This window comes from Etheostoma cragini, chromosome 1, assembly GCF_013103735.1.
Source record: "Etheostoma cragini isolate CJK2018 chromosome 1, CSU_Ecrag_1.0, whole genome shotgun sequence".
In the NCBI taxonomy this organism is placed as follows: Eukaryota; Metazoa; Chordata; class Actinopteri; order Perciformes; family Percidae; genus Etheostoma; species Etheostoma cragini.
Window position 1 is genome coordinate 18,064,151 of NC_048407.1, and position 12,176 is coordinate 18,076,326.

Genomic DNA, 12,176 nt, shown 5'->3' on the forward strand with positions numbered 1-12,176 from the left:
CTGTTTTCTTCAATACTTTACCGAGGCCTACAACTATTTACCGAGGGGTTGTTAGAAGATGGTAGGGTGAGGTGGGAAGCCTTATCTTGTGACTTAAACGACGAAGGACGACTGTCACTTTAACACGACGATAGCCGACATTCACTTCCACTTTGCCGTTATAGCCCCTAGTCAAAAGAGAAAGGAAAGTGGGTCTGCGCAGCTAAGTTGTCCTATTTTATTAACTTGCTGAAAAGTAACGTAGCGGATTTAGAACCCATGCTAAGATTTAGTCTGTAATGGCCTTCCAAGCCAGAATAATAGAGAGTGTTATAAAGTTGCACAAAACTCACATCATAAATATTGGCGTAGCCATAGGCTACTGATTAATGTAAAAATATAGGCTACATTTAAATTCATTTTTGAGAGCCAGCTGTTCCACATCTTATGATAAATATGTGAACAGAGAAAAACATATTAAGGGTTAAATGACTGTAGTAGCAGCAGCAGCACTAAATAGCCTACCCATTGAAAGATGATTAACTTTTGTGTTCAGATGTAGACTTTCACCAAGGTATAGCTGCTGGTCAACCTCATCCAAAGCACTTCCAGTTACCGAAGGCAAACAACCACACTTAAACATTAAATAAAATAATACTAATAACACCTACTTGAAACCCATCATATGACACATACAAATGCTTTAAACGGTTATACCTCCTTTTATCCCTGGTTGCATTCCAGCACACTGCAGACTTAGTTTGCCTTGCTTTGACTTTCCGGCCTTTCATAATAGTAATTTAGCCAATCTCCCCCCCCCCACCCACACACACACACACACACACACACACACACACACACACACACACACACACACACACACACACGCAGACGACTGACAAACGTTGCCCTTTGCTTTGCCTTGCGCATTTCCCCCTCGTGTCAGTGCGTTACTGACCAGACTGCAGGCAGCTGCATGTCTCCACACTGTCAGACAATAGTAGGGTGGCAGACGTTTTAGAGTGGGGGTGAAAAGCTTGTGAGTGTGTGTGTTAGGGGGAGTTGTTTCTAATGAGGGTTCAAAAAGCTAATTAACTGCATACCAAGTAAAAAGGGATCAGATTGCTGTGCACAGATTGATACCATAGCCTACTGACCCTACTGACCTGAGGTTGCTGAATATGGAACACACAGAAGACATAACACTATGTTTAACAACGCTGTGATAACACTAATGTTGTAATTGTGAAGTTCCACATTCTTGATATTTGCTCTTAAATTAACACTTCTAGCAGAAGATTGTTTTATAATTGCATAAAATTGGATTTACATGCTAACAAGATTTTGTAATAAAACCCCAGCCTCTTGCCAGAACAATGGACAGCACACCAATGATCAACACATTTAAAAGCCCATTCTTGAAAGCATTATTATTTCAGTTGGGTGAGTTTAACACTACCTAGACTAGAGGATCTCATCAAGCTGTCTGCATCACGCTCTTGCAAAACATTTCATCCTGGAAGTTAACAGTAAAGAGGAACACTGCAGACTGTAATTTATTCCAGTGTTGGTGTGGGATTTTTCTTGAAAATCCACTTTGTATCTATTTTGTATTTAGTGTGACCACAGTTATTTTTTTCTGGCACTTTTCTTGCCACCGGCTGGCATATCTGGTGCCATGAAAGTGGTAGAGATTGAGATGTTGACAACAGGAGGAGAACATACATTCTCTTCAGAAGTTTATAGAAGTCGCCTGCCAAGGGAAAATACCTAACAGCTGATAATGAAGTCGAGGCTTTACCCAGTATTATGTTCAGTGTTGAGCAGGTGGGGGGGTCTGAGTCAGCCTGGGTGGGTTAATGTTCATGGACCATGGGGATTTTGGCTCTTCGGCAATAGGAAGTCCCTCTACTGCTGCTCTAAGGACCTTCTAGTTCTGTATGGAAAATCATGACCTGCTTCCTGAATCACTGGAGCCGTGTGTGTATGCGTGTGTGTGTGTTAGCATTAATCTTGACAGTATTATCTTATGAGTATTAGATTCAGTGTTGTTTGTTTTGCCAACAATATTAAGTGACGTCCTTTTCTCCAAGAATTATACAAGACTAACGGGGGGACAATTTGTCATTTGATGTCCTGTGATCACATCAAGTAGGTAAGTAGTTACTATTGTAAATAGGCTGGTAAAATCAGGCTATTTGAGGTAGTTTTGCAAACAGTCTACTGTGCAAGCATTATTTCATAGAGTAGAGGTGCTCCAACAGTTATCCAGTAGGGTTTTCTTGTGTCATCATGTGTTGTTAGTTTGCATGTGAATGACACACCACATTAACCATTTTAAGAAGCATGTTTGAATTGTGTGTCATTTGGAAATGTTCACAACTGGAGCAAATGCAATACCTACTGTAAGTTCCTCCTATTTTTTTCAATAACATGCTTTTAAATATACTAAAATATACCAAACTCTACAATGCACTGAAGTTATCTTAAAAAAAGCAACTGTACACATAATTTCCCCCATAAAATGAGTTATGAGTATGAGAAATATGTGATTAAATTATTAACCAAGACTATGAATCAATACTCTATTCTACGGGCACATTTCAGTCATTTCTCAGTAACACTGAACTTTGATACCCAATACTAAACTTGAAGGTGCTGAATAGAATCTAAGACAACAACAAAAAACGGACTACTGTGCTGAAGCAGGGATTTCTGGGAGTTAGACGATAAAAGATGATGTTGCTAGCAATAACAGAGTGGCAGGTCCCTTGGAGCTGTTGGCCACCCTAATGCCAAGCAGTTGACTGAACTTGAGATATGTTGAGATGACATAACATTGAGTCATCTGACAAAAGTTATGGAACACAGTGTGTTGTTATAATGTGACGTCGGTGAGTGAGGAAGCATCCCAAGTAAGGGAAAACATGACTCACATTGGCCATGTGAAGACTGCATGTGGGGGGTGGGGGGTGTGTTTGCGTGTGCGTGTGTGTGTGTTTGTGTGTGTGTGTGTGTTACAGAAATGAAATAGCTCTATAATGAGATGTGTGATCTGATTGCTAGAAGAAAATCATGGCATTGCATGCTCACATGCCTGCTAATATTAGCGTGGTTGCGGGCCCTCGGCAGTGGAGTGTCATGCACGAGAGCAAAACATCCTGACTGATCAAATCCAGACAGATTAGTTGACAATTATTGTAGACCTCAGCTGGATTTACAGCTAGTGACCTCTCTCTTTCTCTCTTACACTCCTACTCCCTTTCCACATATCTCACATATTTTTTGATTGCTTAGATTGATTGCCTGGAGTTCATTGAGGAGGAGTGTTGCCATAAGTAATAATTCAATAGAATAAACATGGATTTATAAGGACAGCCCTCTTTAGGCCTGTGGAGGAGAAGTGTGATAATAGTAGCACTGAATGTGGTGATTGCCATTTCATGTGAATTTCTCAGAAACAGTCACAGGTGGTTAGACAACATGTTTGCGATGCGGCGCTTTTGTGCCTGTGTGTTTTTGATTTAGTTTACAAATGTAGTTATGTGTAACACCACACACGGCATACCTTCAGCCCTTTTATGGATAGAGGCCGTTTTGTAGCTTTCTGTCTGGCTTAGTGATATGTCACATGCCATACCGCTGAGTGCAAACAGTGCCATTTATATTCTGGCCGGTGTTTCTTCATCTCCTTTAAGGGAGTTAATATCTTTTCTATGTAATGGAAGACTGAACCATATGACAGTAAGCTTTTTTACTGCAGCTGCAGCTGCATGTGTGAGCCTGTAAGGGCAAGTGATGAGAGCACATTGTTTGTTTAGCTCTGCAGGACGGTCACCTGTTGATTTCTCACAGAGCAGGAACCACAATGACAGCCAATAAGCCCTTCTTTGGTTTTGACAACAGGATTTCTAACCAGAAAAAAATGCATGTGAATATATTAACAACAAATATTGATATTTAAAAATGTAGGAGAACAAACAACGTCAGCACCATGTCACCTAAAGCAAGCCTCTTCAAATTGCGTTCAGTGACTATCACACAAAATTCCCATACACCTACTGTTTTTTGAATGGCTTGACAGTCACTTTGCTTGTGAACCATCCATTCGGTTGACACTATCAGCATGCACATAAATGAAAGAAAACAACTTGTGTTCTGCGTGCTTCTCTAAACAGAATGCATTGTGTATATGACACCTGAAAAGCAAAATAATCGTAGACATTTTTTTACAATAGGTAGTTGTCATTTTCACTTCTTTTAAAGATTGGATTTAGAATTCTAAATGTGGTGCTAAACTCACATTTATCTCTTTTTCATATTAGTATGCTCTAGTAAAAATTCAAACAGTTGCCTGCTTGCGTTGAGCACAGTAAGACAGAGTTGGTGTGACTGTGCTTTAGTTCCCCTTTCCCAGCACCACCCTTTACCCTCATTGACTCTTGTGCTGCTATAAAAGCTAAATTCCACCTGCATTGGGTCTGTCATTGTATAAGATTTCCTTATTTGGCCTCCTTATCAAAAGTTAATGTTATAACTTAAGCTATGTCTAGATTGAGAAGAGCTGGATTTATGTTTAAGAGGGATGGAACTTATCTTTGTCAGCTGGTTCAGAAGGGTGTTACAAGTTGTTTAATAATTATAAAGTAACTTAATATTGTTCCTTACAGACACATTTGTTCTCCTTCATCAGATGTGCCTGGTTCGTGAGCAAAGTTGGAAAACATGCATTGACCCATTCAAATCAACCTCAAATGGAAGTTTATCCTGCGTCCCTGTGTTTGGTACAAAAGAACTAGAACTCTGCTGTGACAAGAAAACTTTTAAAGAGGACTTTTCGGAAATTGGCCTTAACTGTCCATTTTGAATACTCTGCTGAGGCTCTCCTTCTATGTGCATCTTTCACTTGTTTCAGATAGCTCTATGCAAGTCTGCGTACTTAATTATATGTCTTTACTTGACATATAAGTACCAAGATATAGCACTATAGATGTAGCACTGAAGCAGCGGAGGTTGTAGTGTACAGAGCGCAAATTAGTCTTTGCAAAATACTTTTCCCTTTTGTTAGTCAACTGAATGGCCAGGATCCTGAAGCATGTAAGAGTTGACATATTATAGCAACAGTAGTACACAATTGCCTGTGTCATTGCCTGCTGGATGCTGAGAACACCTAACGTTCCTCTTGTTTGTTTGTTTTTACTGATTGTGACCGGGGGGATGTCAATATTGGCTGTCCAACAGCTACTACAGAGTACAACCAGTTTCCATACATTTTGCCATGATTATTCATAGTTCCCAGTGGCTGGACCCTAACCTTTTTTGTGACACACAAATCTAAATACATTGTGTAGATATCCATGATGCACAATGAGGACTTTCTTTGCTTCCCTGAGGATGAACCATTGAAATGTAGACTCTCTGTAAGCTTTTTCTCTTGTGCCACCATCAGACAAAATACCACTTTTGCAATATATATCCTATAATATAATGGGAAGGCTTATGTAAAATGTGCTGAGTACATTCATGCTTCCAAGGAGATAAACCCCTTTCACTGTAATAACCCCATTGCCTTACCTCTAGTCACACCTAATAACACCCCCAGGACAAGTCTCACAGTCTTTTCACCCATAATTTCTAAGCATCTCAAACTATTTAGATTCTAATTAGATATAAGTAAATTTTTGTGCCATTCAACATTTTCCTATTGTGGGATGTGATAAATATTGCAGCACCGAAAGCCACTAAGCGGGGCTTTATGTTTTTAGGCTTGCATAAATACATGAATGAATACATTCCTGTTGCTGAAGTAATTTACTTGAATCTGGCCAAATGCCATGCAGCACACCATAGGAATGTCCATGCAGAAGGGAGTTTGGTATCTGTAAAGACACTCCCAACCATCTGGAAAAGCTCAAGAGACTTGCAGGTCATCCCTTATGCTCCAAGCTAATGAGAAACTAATGACTATCCAGGGAGGGAGACTGCTCTTAATCAGCAATAGCTTAACGTACAATGGACATAAATACAACATGAGGCACAACTGGATTATTGTAAATTTTTTTGGCTGGTTCTATTCTGGTGATATAATGTTGTAACACTGTTTATACTCAATAAGAAGAACTAATAGTAGTGGATTTTCTGATACACTTCACCTTCCCCTTATCTCTGTTTCTTGTGTGACTTTCAGTGGCCTTTACCTGTTTACACATCGACTTAAAGTGGCCTTCACACACACACGCACGCACGCACGCACGCACACACACACACACCAATACTAGGACCTGGAAAAAAAACATCGATATTACTCACCTTATTTTGTTGGTGTGTGCTCCCTCGTACTAAATATGTCTCTTGTCATATCTGTTTGTTGTTCTCTGTTTTGCTTTTACAAAATAAGCCTTATCACTCATGTCAAGTATTACGTTACATTAGCTCTCAAAATCCAAAAATCCATTCATATATATATATCTATATATAGGCCTATATATACTGTGTATATATAGATATATATATATATGAATGGATTTTTGGAATTCTATCAATCGATTTTGAATCTGTAGAGCTTAAATCACGATACAAATGTGAATAGATTTTTTTTTTTATACATCCCTACTTTCTGTGTCATCACCATTCATATCTATTGACTGTGGGAAACACTGTCATGCTGGCCTTTATTCACATAAAAAGTATCTTGAATGATAGTACCCAGAGCCCTCCATGTTTAATTCGGTACGTCAGCATGCTGCATGTGATGTATTTGTTATTGTTCTTAGACAGACGGACCAACCGACTGCCAGAGTTACAGAGACTCCTTCCTTTTATAGATAGATTACTGTACACAATCATTTTTGGGACTTGGGACTGTAGAATGTTAGCTATCTGGCAGGTCAGTACAAATGACGTCATCCTCAAGTCAAGAGAAATGCCACTGATTATTAGAATGTATCCATCTACTCACACACTGACTAAGATGGAAGCTTGAATGCAACAATAAAAGGAGCTCCCTTTGAGGGCCGTTACAGAAAAGCATAAGTGAGCTATTATTCTTTGTAAAGCTTGTATTAAAAGAACATGTCTTTTAGAGTGATAAGATAGAAATTAGATTGTATGGTGTCCGTGAGTAGATGCTTTCTAAAGTAATTCAAGTTAACCTTTGCTTTTTTTATTTCGTTATATTGTTTTGGGGGCTTTTTGGCTTTTATTAAACAGGACAGCTATTGACAGGAAAAGGGGGAGAACAAGGTAAGATGACATGCAGCAAAAAAACCTGGAGCACTGCGGTAAAGACTGAGCCTTCACATGAACCTTATGCATCTTGTGTTTTAAGGTCTGTGTTTAGTTTGTTTTGCACAATTCAATGTTTGGAATGGGTGTTTTGAGGACACTATATAGTGTGAAATAGTCAGCAAATACCATATAATTTGAATTTTAAGGAAGGTAAGACTCAAACCTCACTTATCTGTTGTAAGACTAATAGTAGGAAAGAGGGGATGACCTATGACTAAATATGCAGATTCTTAAGAAAACTAAAGTCAGATTAAACATCTGCATTGGAAAATTGGAAGATGTCAGACCTAAATGTACTACACAAACAGACTATTACTCTTGGGTTGATTTTACAAAGTACTTCCTGTGCCAAAAATACATATATTTGTTTATAAACTAGTATTGATGCTGCAGAAAATAACACATTGATCAACATTCAATAAAAAGGTGTCCAGTTTTTTTTCAATGTTGACAAAGTTGTTTGATAGGAGAAGCTTTCTGCTTTGTCCCTTCAGTCTGTCTGGGTTTACCACAAAGTTGTGTTTCCCCTGTATACATTTATGTTATTAACATAGAAAACACGAAGGGACTGGAGCACACAGACCCTTCAGGTAGCCACATGGATGCACACTGTAGGCTGAGTGAGTCCCCACAAGCAGAGACAGTCAGTGAGACAATCTGTGTGTGTGTGTGTGTGTGTGTGTGTGTGTGTGTGTGTGTGTGTGTGTGTGTGTGTGTCTGTCTACTTAATCATTTATATACAGTACCAACTGTTGTTAATGTACCCAGGAGCAAGGCAATTTATCCCCATGTTGTCCCACTACCTTCATAATTTATTTGAAAAAAATAAACATTTTTCTTAAACCTACATAAAGTCAATATGCTACTTTTGTATTGTCCTGACTCATGAATATTATCCTTTTGTTAAAAACTGAATGATTCATTTGCCTTTTTCTAGAAAAAAACTTCTCTCTTATGAACCAGATTTCAATAGATTTGCACATGCTGCTTTTCAATATTGTATGTAATATTACATTAAGTAAAAAGACATCATATGCTAAATATGGCTTGCAACTAAATTGTGTTTGAACTTAAATTGAATGCATTTCCAACATACAAAATACAATTTTAATAGTAGTGCAGAATAGACTGTGAGTCCTACACAATTGTTCATGCATACTTTGAACATTTCCCTCTGATAGGTAAAACCAAAATCTTATATTCACCTGCAATATGCCCCGTTGTTTTCCGGTCACTGCCCCTCAGATAGCCAGACAGACAGGGAGGGCAGCGGCTTTCTCTCTGTTGTTTTTTTGGCTATTGTTCTGTATTCACACATCTGTCTGTTTCAGAATAACTGGCCACAGTATCAGGTCTCACATCTCAGAGTCATATAACAACAACTCCGGCTATGGAAACCGACATGCTGCTTTTTTTAGTAACCCACTTTCACCACCTTCTAACATTTAGCATTCCAAATTTATGTACACATATTTATTTCAGCATACTACTGATGCTAGTGTTGCTTTTATTTATAGTTTCTTATTTCTTGTGTCTCTTTTTGAACATTTTCTACGCTGTGAAAGTAGTCCGCCTTCTGTAGTGTGTCACATGTAGAGGAGACATTTTTCATACAGCTTTAGTTGATAGAACACTATGAATGGTTCTTTTTATACATCTGTGCATGTCGCTGATGCCAGGCACTGAGCTGCCTGCCAGGCAGCTGGTGGACATTTGGCATGTCTCATGCAGACACCGTCCAGAGGCCTGTGGGGCACCTGCTGTCCATCAGGGGGAGGTGAGGCATGGAATGAGACAACCCCCTTAACAGGTGACAGTACAGCACGACTCACTGTCCAAATTTGCTGATGGCAGTGGCCAAGTGTGACTTGTGTGTCCACTCAGTCTCTCTCCCACTGATAAGGGGTCATAATCAGAAAGGCTGTTCAGTAGGCACCAGGTACATGTTTAGATACATTTAGGAATGTCTGAGTTTGGTTGAGTCAGTGGCACAGCTGTTGTGTGACTGTTACACAGATCTCACACATGCAGCAAATGGGACTGTGTTTCAGCACCAGTTGGTGTCGGCAAGCCCGATGCAGTCTTTTAAATTGGCACACGCCAGTGCAAACCAAGTCAACAGCTGCCATAAAAAGTGTTTGGTATGTTGAACCAAAACATTGCCCATTCACTGCCAGGCCCCTCTAGGTGCTAGTTAAAACATGTAGAGCTTAGGCCCCTGCACACACAATAGACACCTTAAAAAGCGGGCCATTTTAAAAGTTACACTCTCCTAGTCAGGTGTTAGGCCACCACAAGCCTCCAGAGCAACTTCACTTCCATTAGGTTGAGATCTGGGGAGTTTGAGGGCCATAGCATCCATCACATAATTTGCACACTCATCAAACTGTTTATTGACCCATCCTGCCATGCATCTGCATTTGTTTCTTTTAAATTTTTCACCCATCTGTATTTGCATTCTTACAAGAATTTGTAATTGTGATATACACAGTTGTTAAGTATGATCATTTTCTATACCCAATAACATTATTATTTGTTGATGGTGGCAACTGGGTAGGCAGGGAGAAACCATCAGAGAGCGAGAACATTGTTCCATTTAGTGTTATTTAGGAGGAGATGCCTGCTCCAGTAATAACATTTCTGCTGCCTGTGTTGTAAGACTGCTGGCCTGAAAGCACACAACAGTAATGCTGCTGTGTATCTGACATGATGCCAGTGAATGGCCCCATTTCCTTTGACATATCACCCCATGCTAAGAGTTATAGTCTGCAGCAGAGTACACTGGTGCAGAAATACACACTCAGCAGCTGTAGCAGAAGGGAGATGGTGGAGAAGATGAATACATTTTATGCAGGTGCTGTACAGTTTAATCTTTTCAGAGGTATTTGGGAGAGAAATTATAATTTTGAAGTAAGTAAGCATTAGAAAAGTATTTTCTGTGGTGGTTTAATATGTCAATTATGGCTATTTGGTTAATTATAGATTATTAAACTTCTATAATCTAAATGGGTGAACCAACTCTTTGAATCCTCTTCATTTTCAGTGTCAACCAGCATCCCATTATTCGGTCAGTCATACGTTTTTCCTGAAAACCATAGACTACAGACTGTGAGCCACACTCCGGTGAGTGACTTTGTATGGGGCTTTTAAAAGTCACACAGTAGTTTCTCTGTCCACACTGCCACTGCAGTAGCTCGTGTCCTCTCACTGAGCCGTCACAGTAAAGCTTTGTTAGTGCGAGCATCTGCAGTACTAATTCTGCACCAAGACGAGCAGATGAAGAAAAACAAAGCAGAGAATGAACCAAAAACAAATGGAAACAGTAAACTGTCTGAGACAATGGGTCACAACAAGCCTTGAGAGTCTCTGTATATAATGATGTACTTTATGTTTTAAAAGTTAGCAAGACAATGAGCTTTCTGGGCAGACTCTAGGAGCTGCAGGTTTGTTTAAATCTTTTACGTTATCTGGTTTGTATTATAATACTCAATCCCAAACTACAGCATCTTCACTGTTACATTGCACATCTTTTCTGTCAGCGCCTATGCTTCATTTATCCTTAACGTCTATTCCACCAAATTTGTGGCGTTTTTGATACAGTGTCACATGGCCCAAGGTTTTCCCACTTTCACAAAAGCAGGCATTGATGAGATTTCACCAGAGCAAAATGCAGTCAGGGGGGAATGACCATGTCTTTTTAGAGAGTAACTCTTATCAAAATATGTCTTTATTTTCCGTCTCTCCCAGCAAAACATGAAGGGCCGTAGAGAAAATGGCATAGATAACCCATCAATGGCTGGGCTTAGGGTAGGCTTAATGCAGGGAAGGGGAACATTAGTGATGATGTCACATGGTCAGCTAGAACAATAAGGGCAGCTCACACAGTTCCCCGTCTTTGTTTTGTTCTGCTTAATCAGTTTGTGGGCTTCTAAAGTATTTACACAGGTCTCCACTTATAATCCAACAAAGCGTACTTATGAAACAGAGATAAAGAAATAGTTTGTAGTGTGACTATAGAGCAAACAGGCGGCTTTGAGTCCAGTGATCGGGTGGAAAAAGGCCTTTAAATGGCACCTCTTTGATTCTGCGCCTTTGAGCAGGTTCAAAAGTGTTCAGAGTCCAGCACACATTGATATTTAGCAGGGCGATTGAAGTCTTAATGCCAGAGAGGTTAGAGGAGAGCAGGGGGTTGACTGGTGGGACATTTATCCCCTGCTTTATTCTCTGCATGAGTGCTATCCCAACTCTACAGCCATTCACATACTGTATGTGGGTATGTAGGTTTTTTTGTGGAACACCATTATGTCCAGCATAATTGTAATAATTCCAAGTGCCATTTTAGTTGTTTGATTAATGGCAACTTAAATGAAAATGTAAATGCTGTTTTATAAATATTAATAAATATGAATAGTTTGGACAATATCTGGTACAATGACATTTGACTCTGCAGCCTAAAAAGGTACAGTTCACTCCAAAATCAAAAATACATATTTTGTGTGACAGCAGAGATGTAAATATTAATGGCGTCCCCTTCAGTTGAGCTGTAGCATTAGCTATCTCAGGTGAGCTAGCAGCGTTGGTAAACTGCAGCTACAGCTCAGCCGAGGAGGACGAGCCTGTTGTCCATGAGTAGCCTATGCTTCCTTCTGTGTGGTGATTTGGTTGGTGGGAAAGAAAATAGTTCCTACATGAAAGTGCTCATGTCTGTAGATTATCTTGATTCATGATTTTCTTGAAAGAGAGAGTATTCTTTTTGAGCTTCGAGCACCACAAGCCATGTGCGATCTAGTCCCATGATATTTGAGAGGGGACAAACATCTCCACGGCCGATGTCTCCAACACTGGGCAACTCACTACAAAGCAATCTAGATGAAATGGTGAAAAATACGTATTTTTGATTCTGGGGGTGA

At 39.6% G+C, this 12,176-nt stretch overlaps 1 protein-coding gene across 1 annotated transcript in view; it reads left to right on the top strand.

The window, feature by feature from the left end:
- rras2 (RAS related 2) overlaps window positions 1-12,176 on the top strand; it is a 28,983-nt gene that overhangs the window by 585 nt on the left and 16,222 nt on the right. The window lies entirely within an intron of this gene.